The sequence below is a fragment of the Anomaloglossus baeobatrachus genome, chromosome 2 (assembly GCF_048569485.1).
Source record: "Anomaloglossus baeobatrachus isolate aAnoBae1 chromosome 2, aAnoBae1.hap1, whole genome shotgun sequence".
NCBI classification, from domain to species: Eukaryota; Metazoa; Chordata; class Amphibia; order Anura; family Aromobatidae; genus Anomaloglossus; species Anomaloglossus baeobatrachus.
Window position 1 is genome coordinate 466130346 of NC_134354.1, and position 15436 is coordinate 466145781.

Genomic DNA, 15436 nt, shown 5'->3' on the forward strand with positions numbered 1-15436 from the left:
GAATTAATAACCATTTCCACCAAGTAGGAAAAAAAATAAATAGAATATCAGATATCTATGAAAAGTCAATGTTAGATGTAGAGTACTCAAAGTAAGATATTAGGAAATATTATTAGTGTCTTACAATATATAGTATTTAATATTATTATTTGTTTTAGAGCACCATTAAATCCATAGTATCGTACATGAGAAAGGGTTATAGACAATATACAAATAATAATTACGATGGCAAAACTAACAATGACAGACTGGAACGGAGGGGTAACATACCGGCTTATAGTCTATGGGGAAGAGTCACTACTTTGATACATACAGTACTTTTAGGTAAAACTTGTTTAATACAGCAAGTCAAAAACCTCAACATGATACTTTAATCTTTTCTCAAATCCAAGGTTAATTCACATAATGAATAAAGTTCAATGGTCTTGGTTAACTTCAACTTACTGCACTTACATACGTCTCTCGGACAGAATTTACTTTACAATGATGGATAAGGTCAAAGGGAATTACATCTATTTATATATTATTATACAGATTGGCTGCTTAGTCTGGCGAGGAAAGGAATACAAAGTAAATGTCAACGAAAATTAGACCTGTCAATAAAATGTTTATTTCCACTTACAAAATCAGCCTGCACAATTGCTAAAGAAAATTATTCATGTCTAGACCTATTCTATTCAACAAGGCTCCAACATCTGCCATCAGTCTATCTTACTTTCTTCCTTTAGAAAGAACAATATCCTTTCTGTTTCATTTTGAAATTTAATTAAAAGAAATGCAAAGCTGGAATTTCAATTTCTAATTCTTCTCTGTCTCACAAAATCTAAAAAAATAAATACAATTAGCCAAACTGTGTTTATTCAAGTCACATTAATTTCCACTTATACTAAGGGAGGGACGTGGGGCTTGGCACAGCAGAAGGAAATTTTATTACAGACTTGACATGGTGTATAAATCCTGTAATTACAATCATCTTGAAAGTTCTAGATTGGGTTTTATTTTCTAATAAGGGAGGGCTTTGTTAAAAAGGGTCATGATTTGGTTGACAACAGTAGTACAAAATGTATATAAACTTGGCTGTACTTCTAAATTAAATCTCTACTATACTTATTAGCCCCAATTAACTTTTTGAGACCCTCTACCAGCAGACGAGCACTGCAAACAACTCCTACTATGAAGGAATTGTAAAGACCAATTTCTTGATTGGTTGCTGTGTCCTTGATTGGGTCCATTACCATGTATTTTATTGTTTTTAAAGGTTTCTCCTCCTTAATAGTCACACACAACGACTTACCAGCGATCCCGACAACGATACAACCTGATAACGATCGCTAGTAAGTCGTTGGGGGGTTGCTGGTGAGATGTCACACAGTCAGACCTTACCAACGACGCAGTAACGATGAGCGACCTGTATAACGATCTCAGCGGCGGTGGTACCCTGCCACACAGCAGCTAGTGTGACGATTCAGACCTCGAATAGGGGCGTAGTGTTTGAAGATGTAAGACACGTAGGCGTGCATATGCGTCGCCTTTTCCGCACCCCTCAGCTCTGATTGGACATATAGAAGAACGGCACTATGGGTGTTTGCACATGCTAGTTCAAGGGAAAAATGAGGAAGAATTCCAGTTCACCACATGGAGAAATAAGGATGGCGGTGCCAGGACGTTAGGCAAATCCAATTCAGCATAGGGAAAAAGCATTGATTTTATGGAATTTTAAAACAAATCTATGAAATAAAGACGAAGTTTTACTTCATACAGACATGGATGCTGGATTTGTTTCCCTAAGTTTGCACATTCTAGTATGAGAACATATAGAAGAATGGCACTATTAATGGCACTATAAGTGTAAAAAATGCTAAAATGCTATAATAGCAAATAAGTGTCCAATGAATGAAAATGGGAACAATTTTGAGACCCGCAAAAGATGCCTACCGTGTCCAGGCAGTATAGCTGTCTGCAGAATCAGTCAAATCATAACTATGTTCTGAAAAACAGCACGCAACCGGGAACAAATGAACCAAGGACGAATAAATCCGGGTGGAGTCACAACTACGATCCGAAAGGCAAGGCCGCCCAATCACAACGCAGTAGCGGCCACCAATCGGAACTGAAGGGGCGTGGAAAAGGCAACGCACAATGCACGCCTACGTGTCTGAGTTCGCAGTCGTCAACGAGGTCGTTAGGAGGTCGTTGGTAGCAGGACATCGCCTTTGAAGAAAAAGATCTAGACCGTTCGGCAACGAATGATCTCACAGCAAAGGCCTGATCGCTGGTAGGTGTCACACATAACGAGATTGCTGGCGAGATCGTTGCTACGTCACAGAAACTCTGACTCAGCAACGATCTCGTTAGCGATCTCGTTGTGTGTGATGGGGCCTTTAGTCCACCATATAATATTCTTTACATAGATTTCGGTCTTGAATGAGCATAATATGAACATATTTCCGCTAAACCTACTTTTACACAAGAATAGGTCATTATTTTGCATTGGCATTTGTAAACCCAAAACTGAAGAAATGCTAATGTTTCCTCTCTACTTTCATTCTGGTTTTGACTTACAAATAGTGATCCAAATATTGACCTAAATAATGCTTCGTTAAAGTGACCATAGAAGGTATACATCGATACAATAATAAAAAAAAATCCCTAAACTTCTATTCTTGTTACTTTGTCAAGAAAAGTGACAATTTAAGTGTAAAAAACAATACAGATCAAAATGTCACTTTTTTAGCCAAACATCCCATGAGAATTTCTTGGCCTCATACAGTATAAAATTACAGGGCAAATGGAATATCATTTTAGTAGGGGACACTTATTTTTCTGCTAAAACTCAAGAATCTAATTTTAGTACTTTAAGAAATGTATTTAATATTTTCAAATTTAATTCAACAGACAGTTTAAATATAGTCATGGCCAAAAGTGTTGGTCCCTGGAAATTGTTCCAGAAAATGAAGTATTTCTTCTAAAAAATTATTGCAATTACACTTTTATTATACACATGTTTATTTCCTTTGTGTGTATTGAAACAACAGAAAAAAAGAGAAAAAAGGCAAATTGGGCATAATTTCACACAAAAGCCCCAAAATGGGCCAGACAAAATTGTTGGCATCTTCACAAAAGTGTAAGTAAACAACTTAGTTTCAAGCATGTGATGCTCGTTCAAACTCATATGTGGCAATAAAGAAGTATGGGTAATATGAAAATCCCACCTAAAACCAGATAAAAAGTTGAGAAGTTGACTCAATTTTTGTATTGTGTGTGCTGCACTAAGCATGGATAACAGAAAGAGAAGAGAACTGTCTGAAGACTTGAAAACCAAAATTCTTGAAAAATATCAACAATCTCTAGATTACAAGTCCATTCCCAGAGATCTTGATGTTCCTTTGTCCATGGTGCACAACATAATCAAGAATTTTACAGACCATTGCACTGTCGCTAATCTCCCTGGATGTGGACAGAAGAGAAATATGAATGAAACGCTGCAATGCAAGATAGTCCGGATGGTGCATAAGCAGCCCCAATGCATCAGTGTAATTGAAAATTATACATTAACATCTGAATAAAATGAAATGTTGTGGCAGGAGACCCAGAAGGACCACACTGCTGACATAGAGACATAAAAAGCTAAATTGCAGTTTGACAAAATGTATGTTAGTAAGCCAAAATCCTTCTGGGAAAGCCCCTTGTGGACAGATGAGACCAAGATAGAGCGTTTGGGTAAAGGACATAATTTTACTGTTTGCCGAAAACCGAATGAGGCCTACAAAGAAAATAACACAGTACCTATAGTTAAATGTGGTTGAGGTTCAAAAATGTTTTGGGAGTTGCTTTGCTGTATCTGCCACTGGGTGCCTTTACTGTGTGAACGGCATCATGATATCTGAAGATTACAAAGGGTTTTGGGTCACAAGGTAGTGCCCAGTGTCAGAAAGTTGGGTTTTTGTACTAAGTCATCGCTCTTCAGCAGGACAATGACCCCAAACATACTACAAGAAGCACCCAGAAATGGATGGAAATAAAGCTCTGGAGAGTTCTAAAGTGGACAGCAATAAGTCCGGATCTAAATCCCATTGTACACCTATGGTGAAATCTTAAAATTGCTTCTCGCAGAAGGCATCTTCAAATATGAGAGACCTGGAGCAGTTCACAAAAGAAGAGCTTTCCAAAATTCAAGTTGAGAAGTGTAAGAAGCTTGTTGATGGTAACAGGAAGCGATTACAGTTATGTATTTTAAAGGGTGTGGAGCTAAATATTTAGTTGAGGGTGCCTACAATTCTGTCCTGTTCATTTTTGGACTTTTGTGTGAAATGATGTACCACCTGCCTTTTTTGTCAGTTTTTTTTTGTGTAAACATGTGCATAACGAAACGTGTAATTGCTAAAATTTTATACTTCATTTTCTGGAACAATATCAAGGGTGCTAACACTTTTGACCATGATTCTAGCTATGTCACATTGAGTACTTTTGCAATTTATAATATTCCACGTTTTTCCACTTCAGTTCTAAAATAAACATTTTAACTAGGTAAATATGCCATTCGCTTTTTACCTTGCATTTGCATTTCCTCTTCCTTTCCAAATTTGATCGTTAGCAATTTTCCTGTATTTGCATCCTCATTTAAACAAACAAGCAAACCTGTCAAACTAAGTGTCAAATTTAGATCGGTATCCAAACACAAGGCTAGGCTAGGTTTGTATAACCAAATACCTATGTAGGTCAGTCAATACTCGTATAACCTCATTTGAACTCATCAACGTGTTTTTCATTAAGATTAACATTAGGTTCCTTCCTGTTCCCTATAGGTAAACCACAAAATTGTCATATTATTGACATAAACATAGAAATACATTTTGAGTCCATAGAAATGGCAAAGTCCATATTTGGTTAATGACATAAAACATAATTTAATCTGTTTTGTATAAGTTTAAAAAATACAACAGCTTTCAAAAAATAATAAAATATCCCCTTGCACAAGGTTTCTGTAAAATTGATTTTTTTTTTTGCATGGTCTGGCACGATATATCACAATTACAACAATTTGGCTTTGTCAATAATACGGTCTATTTAATAGGGTGGTCCTTGTCATTGACTGAGACCTAAATAAAAATAAGATTGTTGATTTATTATTGTATAATTAATATCAATATGCTACGGAGAGAAGCTTTGGGCAAAAACTCAAAACCCAATATTCAAAGTTAAACCCATTGCTGCAAAGTATTAATTACCCACGGGACAACAAACCAGATTTCTTTTGGTGCTCTCTAATTGTCTTGGGCACTACTGTCAAACATTGCCCAGTAAGGATCATGAATGCTGGACAGACGTCAGTAAATTGGTTGATTAGATGAGGAGCAAGAAAGAAGAGTGAATTAAGCATTTCAAATAAATTACTATATACAGTGGGTATGGAAAGTATTCAAACCCGTTTACATTTTTCAATCTTTGCTTCATTGCAGCCATTTGGTAAATTCAAAAAAGTTATTTTTTTTTCTCATTAAAGTATACTCTGCACCCCATCTTGACAGAAAAAAAACAGATATGTAGACATTTTTACAAATTTATTAAACAAGAAAAACTGAAATATCACATGGTCATAAGTATTCAGACCCTTTGATCAGACAATTATATTTAAGTCACATGCTGTCCATTTCCTTGTGATCCTCCTTGAGATGGTTCTACTCCTTCATTGGAGTCCAGCTGTGTTTAAATAAACTGATAGGTCTTGATTTGGAAAGGCACACAGAATTGTGGCAAGGCACAGATCTGTCCAAGGTTACAAAAGAATTTCTGCAGTACTCAAGGTTCCTAAGAGCACAGTGGCCGCCATAATCCTTAAATGGCACAAGTTTGGGGCTACCAGAACTCTTCATAGACCTGGCCTTCCAGACAAACTGAGCAATCGTGGGAAAAGAGCCTTAGTTAGAGAGGTAAAGAAGAACCCCAAGATCACTAAGGCTGAGCTAAAGAGATGCAGTAGGGAGATGGGAGAAAGTTCCACAAAGTCAACTATCACTGCAGCCCTCCACCAGTCAGGTTGTTATGGCAAAGTGGCCCAACAGAAGCCTCTCCTCAGTGCAAGACATATCAAAGCCAGTATACAGTTTGCAAAAAAAATAGTCTATGGGATAAAATAAATAAAAATTTCCATGTGAATATGTATTCACTCCTTTTGCTATGAAGCCCCTAAATTTTTTTAGTGCAAACAATTACCTTCACATGTTTAATGAAAGGAAGTCCACCTGAGTGTAATCTAAGTGTCTCGTGGTCTGTCAGTATATAGACACCTTTTCTGAAAGGTCACTGAGGCTGCAACACCAGAAATTAAGAGGCACCACTAACCAAACAACACAATGAAGACCAAGGAGATCTCCAAACAAGTCAGGCACAAAATTGTTGAGAAGTACAAGTCAGGGTTGGGTTCTAAAAAATATTCCAATCTCTGATGATCCCCCAGAGCATCATTAAATCTATTATCATCAAATAGAAAGAACATGGTACCACAAAAAACCCGCCAAGAGAAGGCAGCCCATCAAAATTTGCAGCCTTGGCATGAAGGACATTAAGGCAGCACAGAGACCAAAGATAACCCTGAAGGAGCTGCAGAGTTCCCAAGCAGCGTCTGGAGTATCTGTCTATATGAGCACAAAAAGCTGTACACTCCATAGAGATGGGCTTTATAAAAAAAATGGCCAGAAAAGAGAGTTTACTTACAGCCAAAAATTGGAAGACTCCTTTTCATTTGCTAAAAGACACATGGGAGACACCCCAAATGTATGGAGGAAGGTGCTGTGTTTAGAGTAGACCAAAATTCAACTTTTTGGCCACCAAGATAAACACTATATGTGGCACCAAAACAACACCACACATCACCCTAAGTACACCATCCCCACAGTGAAACATGGTGGTAGCAGCATCATGGTGTGTGGATGTTTTTCAGCTGGAGGAACAGCATTGAGGGGAACATGGATGGTGATAAATACAGGGATATTCTTGAGCAAAACTTGTTTCAGTCTGTCAGTGATTTGAAACTGGGATGGAAGTTTGCATCCAACAAGACAATAACCCAAAACATACTGCTAGAGCAACACTCGAGTGGTTTAAGGGGAAATGTGGAAATATATTGGAGTGGCTTAGTCAAAACCCAGACATTAATTCAACTGAGAATCTGTGGTCAGACTTGAATATTACTGTTCACCAGAAGAAACCATCTAACTTGAAGGAGCTTGAGCAGTTTTGCCTTGAGGAAACCCAGTGGCAAAATGTGAAAAGCTCATAGAGACTTATCAAAAATGTCTTGTAGCTGTGATAGCTGCAAAAGGAGGCTCTACAAAGTACCAACTTTAAGGGGGTGAATAGTTATGCACACTGAAGTTTTCAGTCATTTTGTCCTATCTGTTGTTTAGTTCACAATAAAAAGAGAATTAAACATTTACAGTTGTAGGCATGTTCTTTACATGAACCGACGCAAGCCCTAAAAAAACAGTTAAATGTCAGGTTATGAAGAAGTAAAACACAAAAATTGCCAAAGGTGTGATTACTTTCGCAGGACTGTGTGTGTGTGTGTGTGTGTGTGTGTGTGTGTGTGTGTGTGTGTGCATGTGTGTATGTGAGTGTGTGTGTATATATATATATAAAATTATTGTGTTATTGTGAACAGGTAAGCAAGTTGAAAATGAAGTGATCTTTAAAAGGCATAAAGTTAAAGATGACACATTTCCTTTGTGTTTTAAGAAAAATAAAATAACGTAACAAAAAAGGAAAGTGGGCAGATGCAAACTTTCTGGCACTCCACATGTTATGTACCAGGTAACAACCCATATGGCAAGTATCACAGCTTGTAAATGGTTTTTGTAGCCAGGCAAGGGTCTTTCAATTTTGGTTTGAGGGATTTTCATCCATGGAAAAGTCTTCCAGTTCTGTGAGATTCCTGGGTCGTTTTGCATGCACTGCTCTTTTGATGTTTAGCCACAGATTTTCAAGGATGTTTAGATCAGGGGACTGTGAGGGTCATTGCAAAACCTTCAGCTTGCACCTTTTGAGATAGTCTATCAACTGTGGATTTTGAAATGTGTTTTAAGATCATTATCCATTTGTAGAAGACATCCTCTTTTGAACTTCAGCTTTTTTACAGATGGTGTAATGTTTGTAGAAAGAATTTGTTAAAATTTTATTGAATTCATTCTTCCCCCTACCTGTAACACAACTCGAAAGCATGATTGATCCATGCTTCATGCTTAATGGTTAGGATTATATTCTTTTCCTAAAATTCTGTGCTCTTTTTTTCTCCACACATACCTTTGATCATTGTAGCCAAAGAGTTCTATTTTAACCTCATCGGTCCACAGGACTTGTCTGACACTTAATTTATGGTAAGGATGCAGAAGAGGTTTTCTTCTGACAACTCTTCCATGAAGGCCATATTTGGGCAGGTGTCTTTGAACAGTAGAACAATGCACCAAAACTCCAGAGTCTGTTAAATCTTGATGAAGGTCTTTTGCAGTTAAGTGGGGAATCTGATATGCCTCTCTAGCAATCCTACCAGCAGCTGTAAAAAAAAGTTGACGTTGAACACAGGATGGCTTCTACAAATTCTACAAAGATCGTAAACACGCGTCAAAATCTCCAATAGACTACCTCAAAAGGTGCAAGCTGAAGGTTTTATAGTGACCCTCACAGTCCCCAGATCTGAAAATCATTGAAAATCTGTGGCTAGACCTTAAAAGATCAGTGCATGCAAGATGACCCATGAATCTCACAGAACTGGAAGACTTTTTCAAGGAGGAATGAATAAAAATTCCTCAAACAAGAAATGAAAGCTACTGGGCTGGCTACAAAAAGTGTTTACAAGGAGTTCAGTTTTGGAAACGTTTAGTTTCAGACGGAGGGAGGAAATGATGTTAGAGGACAATTCTTTGTATTTTGTAGCAATGCAGGGGTGGTGTCAGGAGTTGCATATAATGGAGAGTCATCAAGTCATGCATAAAAATGGCACTAAAAATAAAATCTGTTGGTTTGTCTAATAGGTGTGGTGAATAGAGTAAAGAAAGGGGATCCCTGAGGATCTGCAATAGAAAGAGGGGAAGGTGAAATAGCAAATTATACCCTGAATGCACCATCAGAGAAGTATGAGGGAAACCAAAACAGAGTGGTATCCTTAAACTCGATAGAGTGGAGTACAGTGAGTCGTCCAAACAGCGGAAACAGCTACGACTTCACTCACATTAAAGTATTAAAGATATATATGTAACGACACCGAGCAAATATGGAGATCTTATGTTACTGATGGAACTTGATTGTTTTTCAAAAGACAAAAAAGCTGTTTTTCCAATAATAGTAAAAAGCAAAAGTGGCTGGATTTGTGCATTTTTTAAGATAAGCAATAAGAGTTTAATTGCAAGTAATTCTTTATGGCAAAGCTGTATATAGTTAGATTTTATTGCGTTACATCGAGCGTGAGAAATTAGCAGTGGACACACATCACGTTAGCCATTTCTATATCCATTTTTTACAACTGACAGAAAACTTTAAATATATTTTTATCAAAGCGGAAAGAAAATTGGACTTCTGTTTTTAATCTTACTATTTTCCCTATTTATTTTCGTAAGATATTTAGTATACTGAAGCGCACAGTGTAAAACTATAATGATGAATAACTGTCTCGGCTAATGAAAAACAGCAGGAGTTCATAATGAGACTCCGAGAACATTTGCATTCATCCTATTTTATCAGAAACATAAAGATTTGCTCTTTTAACTCCTTAGGATCTGATGAGCAGAACTATTTAACAGGGTAGCCATCTCTACAACAGCTCCATTGTCACCATACCATTGGCAAACAATTTGGTGCACCTTCCCACCTACATATTTTCAAATTCTCTTGACCCTCCTCTTCCTTCATTGACAGCTCTTAGGGGTACTTCTCACATAGCGAGATCGCTAGCGAGATCGCTGCTGAGTCACAGGTTTTGTGACGTACCAGTGACCTCATCAGCAATCTCGCTGTGTGTGACACTAAGCAGCAACCTGGCCCCTGCTGTGAAATCGCTGATCGTTACACACTGTTCTGGTTCACTTTTTGGTCGTCGGGCTCCTGCAGGGCAGCATGCATCGGTGTGTTTGACACCTTACCCAATGACCTCGTTCACGACTCACGTAGGTGTGCATCTTCGTTGTTTTCCGCGCCCTCTCTGTTCCGATTGGTGATCACTACTGCGTTCAGATTGGCCGCTTCCATTCTCTGTTTTGGCTTGTAGATCGCAGTACATTTCAGAGGGCTGAATTCACTTGTCCCAGGCCGCGTGTAGCAGCAGATCGTAATACAGTCCATTCTGCATTGGGACTGGAGGATGGACAAGGATGGAGAAGGATGGAAGCGCTATTATGTTGCCTTCTCTAAAGGCAAGGCCGCCCAGTCACAACGCAGTTACGACCACCAATCGGAGCAGAGGGGGCGCGGAAAAGGCAATGTAGATGTACGCCTATGTTACTAATCAAGATTTGAATCGTGCTATGTGACAGGGTCCAAGCGACCGCCGTATCGTTGCTGCGTCGTTAGGAAGATCTGACTGTTTGACAGCTCACTAGAGACCATGTAGCGACGTACCAGCGATCCTGACCAGGTCATATCGTGGTCGGATTGCTGGTACGTCGTTTAGTGTGATGGTACCCTTACTTTACAGGAGCCACAGAACGGAGACAATAGATGGAAATCAAGTAGATTGTAAGGTTAACTGAACTGGTCAGCCATGAAAAAAATGCACTGAGGATGTCATTATTATATCTGAATAGAGAACGATTTATAGCAAACACAATAGACTATGTCCTCTATAAGTTGCTGTGTTTGGTTTGGCCAGTTATTTTATAAGATTCCCTTTAATTTTCCTAAATGAGCTGTGATTTGGTAATAAATCAGTAGACTATATAAATATTCAATATACAAAGCAAAAATACTATTTACTTTATTTGTAAATGTAAATATGACCATAGGGATTCATTCTCCATCCCTGCCTCTTCTGTAGAAACTGAAGATTAGTGAGGGATAGTGGCCAACCATGGACCCCCAGGCAAATTATCATTTGGACTACAAAGTGGCATAAATTAGACCAGAAATGTGCTGATGTATAGACAACCTGATGAAGAAATACACTTCAGGCCCCCTTTACATGTACGTATTTCCAGTAAGTGTGACGTGACATCTGTGTGAACCACACAGAGACATGTCCGCTTGCTTCATCTACAAATATATAGGTTAGTGATAAAAATGTACAGCACACAGATGCCATCAACAACACTGTCTGTGTGTTGTAGGTGTTTAGCATTAAAAGTATAGGAGAATAATTTCATTATTTCTTTATTCATACCGGAAAAACACAATTTTCTGACATATGTGTTTTATACGCATATGTGAAGGGGGCTTTAAGAACAAAAAAAAAAACGTTTTTCCTGTGGTTTTTGGTGTGTATTGTAATGTAGTTTTGATGTATAGAGTTTTTTCTTGCTTCTTATTCAGTGGTCAAATTTGAAGCCATGCTCACTACTGACAATTGATAGGAGGAGTATTAACAGAGTATTTGAAGCAATTTTTAATATGGATTTTGGAGCAAAATCCACTCCAAAATCAAGGAGAAAAAACTCAATGAGAATATCCTCTAACTCATCAATTTATTTGAATCGACACCATTTATTTTGAATACGTATCGAAACATAACAAGTGAATAGATGTATTTATTCAGTTAACTGTATCAAAGTGGGTCAAGACATTCTATTGAATATAAAGATAGTGGATAGATTCTGAGTATACTGCAGTCAATTGAGACTATGCTACCACAAGCAAGTGATGTCCAAGGTAATGAGTCAAAATCTTGACCATTAATCCCATGCAGATTATCTGTAAAAGCACAGTATGTACTGTACTACATTTGTCTTATTTTCAAATGAATATTTCTGACTTTTTTGGGGGAAAATATAAATGAAATAGTTTATAAAGGTCACACAAAATAGAAGTAGCACATGTGGCATATTTTCTCATTATAGCTTCTGGTTTTAATCAATAACTGTACTGAAAAATCAATAACAAAAAAGACAAATAAATATGAATTGGAAATATTCTAATGAAATGAATAATCCTGTTATTGGGGACTAACAGATCCAAAGTGCCAGATAGCCAACATGCTCAAAGATTTTCGGCAGGTTCCTACTTCTTTTGGAACAGCGGTCTTTCTAAGCTCTTGGTTCTAAGCTGCTAAAAAATCAGTCAAACCTGCTTTTAGAATGGACAGGAATTAGGCAAGTGACAAGATATTACTAGAATATCCTTCAATTTTCTAATTAGCAAATGCTGAGACTCTCACCAATTTATTGACAAGAATTTTTCAGAATTCTAAACTTTTCACTGAATGGCACCACCTTTTGTTGATGTCTGCGCATGTACTGCATCTCATTTGAATGAGACTCAGTTGCACTTTTCTGCACCTACATAGAAGTGATGTCTTGAGGGCGTATGCTGAAGGTTTGGAGCTCACTTTGCTTTCATGATCAATGTGGGTCCCTGCTGTCAAACCTTAACTAATCAGTAAGTGATATCAATCCCAAGAGGTATGTCATCATGTTCCAAGAAAGGAAAACCCAACAGTGTTTACATCTAAGACGTCACCACTACTTGTTTTTTGTTTCCTTTGTCTTTCAGTTTCTGTAAAATCTTCAAAGGTTGATGATTTTTTTCAACTTAAACTGAGAGACATTGACTTTTACTTGACTAAAGGCCACGTCTCACTAAGCGACATCGCTGCTGAGTCACGGTTTTTGTGACGCAACAGCGATCTTGCTAGCGATGTCGCTGTGTGTGACATCCATCAGCAACCTGGCCCCTGCTGTGAGGTCGCCGGTTGTTGCTGAATGCCCTGGACCATTTTTTAGTTATTGCTCTCCCGCTGTGAAGCACACATCGCTCTGTGTGACAGCGAGAGAGCAACGAACTGAATGTGCAGGGAGCAGGGAGCCGGCTTCTGGCAGCCTGCGGTAAGCTGTAACCAAGGTAAATATCGGGTAACCAAGCGAAGCGCTTTGCTTGGTTACCCGATATTTACCTTTGTTACTAGCGTCCGCTGCTCTCAGGCTGTCAGTGCCGGCTCCCTGCTCCCTGCACTCGTAGCCAGAGTACACATCGGGTAAATAAGCAAAGCAGTTTGCTTATTAACCTGATGTGTACTCTGGCTACGAGTGCAGGGAGCCAGCGCTAAGCGGTGTGCGCTGGTAACCAAGGTAAGTATCGGGTAACCAAGCGCCTGGTTACCCGATATTTACCTTAGTTACCAAGCGCAGCATCGCTTCCACGCGTCGCTGGTGGCTGGGAGCTGGTCACTGGTGAGATCTGGCTGTTTGACAGCTCACCAGCGACCATGTAATGACGCTCCAGCGATCCCTGCCAGGTCAGATCGCTGGTGTGATCACTGGAGCGTCGCTTAGTGTGACGGTACCTTAACACTCAAAAAACTAATGCAAATGAAAGGATACCTTATACCATAAGTCATCATCAGATAAATCAAGAATAAGGATCATATTTGTCAGCTGCGAAATGTGTAAGCTTGCACATTTTTCCGATAGTTTTTATATCACTTGGATTTTAAAGATGTTTAAATAAAGGTTTTTCTGATTTTATATTTTCTAACTTGCGAGACTCTCCATTGATGCTAGATTTTCTCCCCTCTTTTTTCCTGTTTAAGTGATATCTTTTCCAGGGTTTACCGACCTGGAAATCATCCATGCATCATTCTTTTTATTGACTACATTGTAATGGCATTACGGTAGGATGAATACTATTTTTCTTATTATTCATATAACATAAAGCAGAAAAGAAGATGTAATAGTGCCAATACTTTGCTTACCTAATCTATAAAATGTTTCCTCCTAGAACTTGGTAAGTGACCTAAACCTGCCAGGCATGTCGAGTTTAATAGCTTAATCCGTCTATATTTTTACAAAAGACAGATTAGCTTTTACTTAAATACTCTTGTTCCTTAAATTTCCTCCCTGTCATTTTTCCAAAGGAAGCTCTTAATCTTTCAAAAGAACCAGAACACTTACGGATGCCTTAAAAGAAAAAAAAGGCAAAAAGCAACCTTGGAATGTGACGGGAAAGCAAAGGCTTTAAGATAATCTCACGATTTTGGGGGCTTTTTATGTTGTTGGATCACAATTCACATCTGCAATTACTCTTAACACAGTGGAAGAATATCTTGAAGAAGAAACAAAGCTCCTTTCACTAAAAACTGTCAGACTTGGAACAACTTACTATTCTTCACTGACCGGTTCTAAACACATTTTCTTAATTGCTATTTTCTATCTGCAATCTCCATTTGGCAATTGATGAAACAAGTTTGACTCAGGTTGGCGAGGTAAATTCCTGACTGTCACTCCCTATTTCTTGAAGGGTTAGATTACAATAATAACCTAAAAAAATGAAAGGTTTGCTAAGTAGTTTCAAATGTTGCAGGCTGGTCTCCAGTTGGCATTCTTAAGTCATGAGTGGAATTACTACGTGAATAGAGAATTTATTTTGATACTGTGCAGTCAAACCTTCTTAATCTCTGTTTTTTTTCAAGGCTTAGTAGATACATGTAGCATCAGTACAATAATACTAGGAATTAGCAATTGAGCTAGCCAGGGGGTGTTCTAATTAGGACTATCTAAAATAAGTCCTTCTGAAAATAGTAGAATACTATGCTCAAAAAAGCACACTTAAGACTCTGTACTTCTAAAACTGGCAATGTGTTTCTTCAATAGATTTTGTATCCATCCTGTTTAACACAAACCTATGGGATCATCTCTATGATCTACTAGGATTCAAGTGGATTGCACAAGGTGTCTTGGGATAGATCATGCGGTAGTAGTAGCCAACAATGAGGGTATTTCATTTATTGAGGCTAAATCTATCTAGGATTTTGTCCTCAGAAGTTGTAAAAATAAGCAACATACATAAATGTCGCCAAAAATCCACCCATATGTTTCCCATTGCATGTGAATAAGGTTGAGAAAATTCCAGTCATATGCAAAGTATTCATAAACCTATCAAAATCTGTGTCAAATCCATACCCTAACAGATGTAAGAATTTTATTCTGGTTCTGGTCTTCAGAATGGAACTCAATAAAAACTTCAATAGCGTTACAAAGCTGTTTGGCGGCCTTACTGAAAACGCAGTTACCGGTAGGAAATTAACTTAACTCCTGCCGGGAGCCCCCAGTTTTCAATCATGGAGGCGTGCCAAGAGAGGTTACAGTCCCCATTCAGGATACAATGAGTGTTGGCTGCGCGCACGCCTCTGAACTTTGATTTATAACTCACTCTGCAGTGTATCTGTGCAGATTGAGCAGTGAAAGTGTCGGAGTGTGCTTACAGCCGTCAATCACAATGTCTCTATGACTGAAAGCCGTCAGCC

At 38.3% G+C, this 15436-nt stretch overlaps 1 protein-coding gene across 6 annotated transcripts in view; it reads right to left on the reverse strand.

Moving 5' to 3' along the window:
- AUTS2 (activator of transcription and developmental regulator AUTS2) overlaps positions 1 to 15436 on the reverse strand; it is a 1876064-nt gene that overhangs the window by 77729 nt on the left and 1782899 nt on the right. The window lies entirely within an intron of this gene.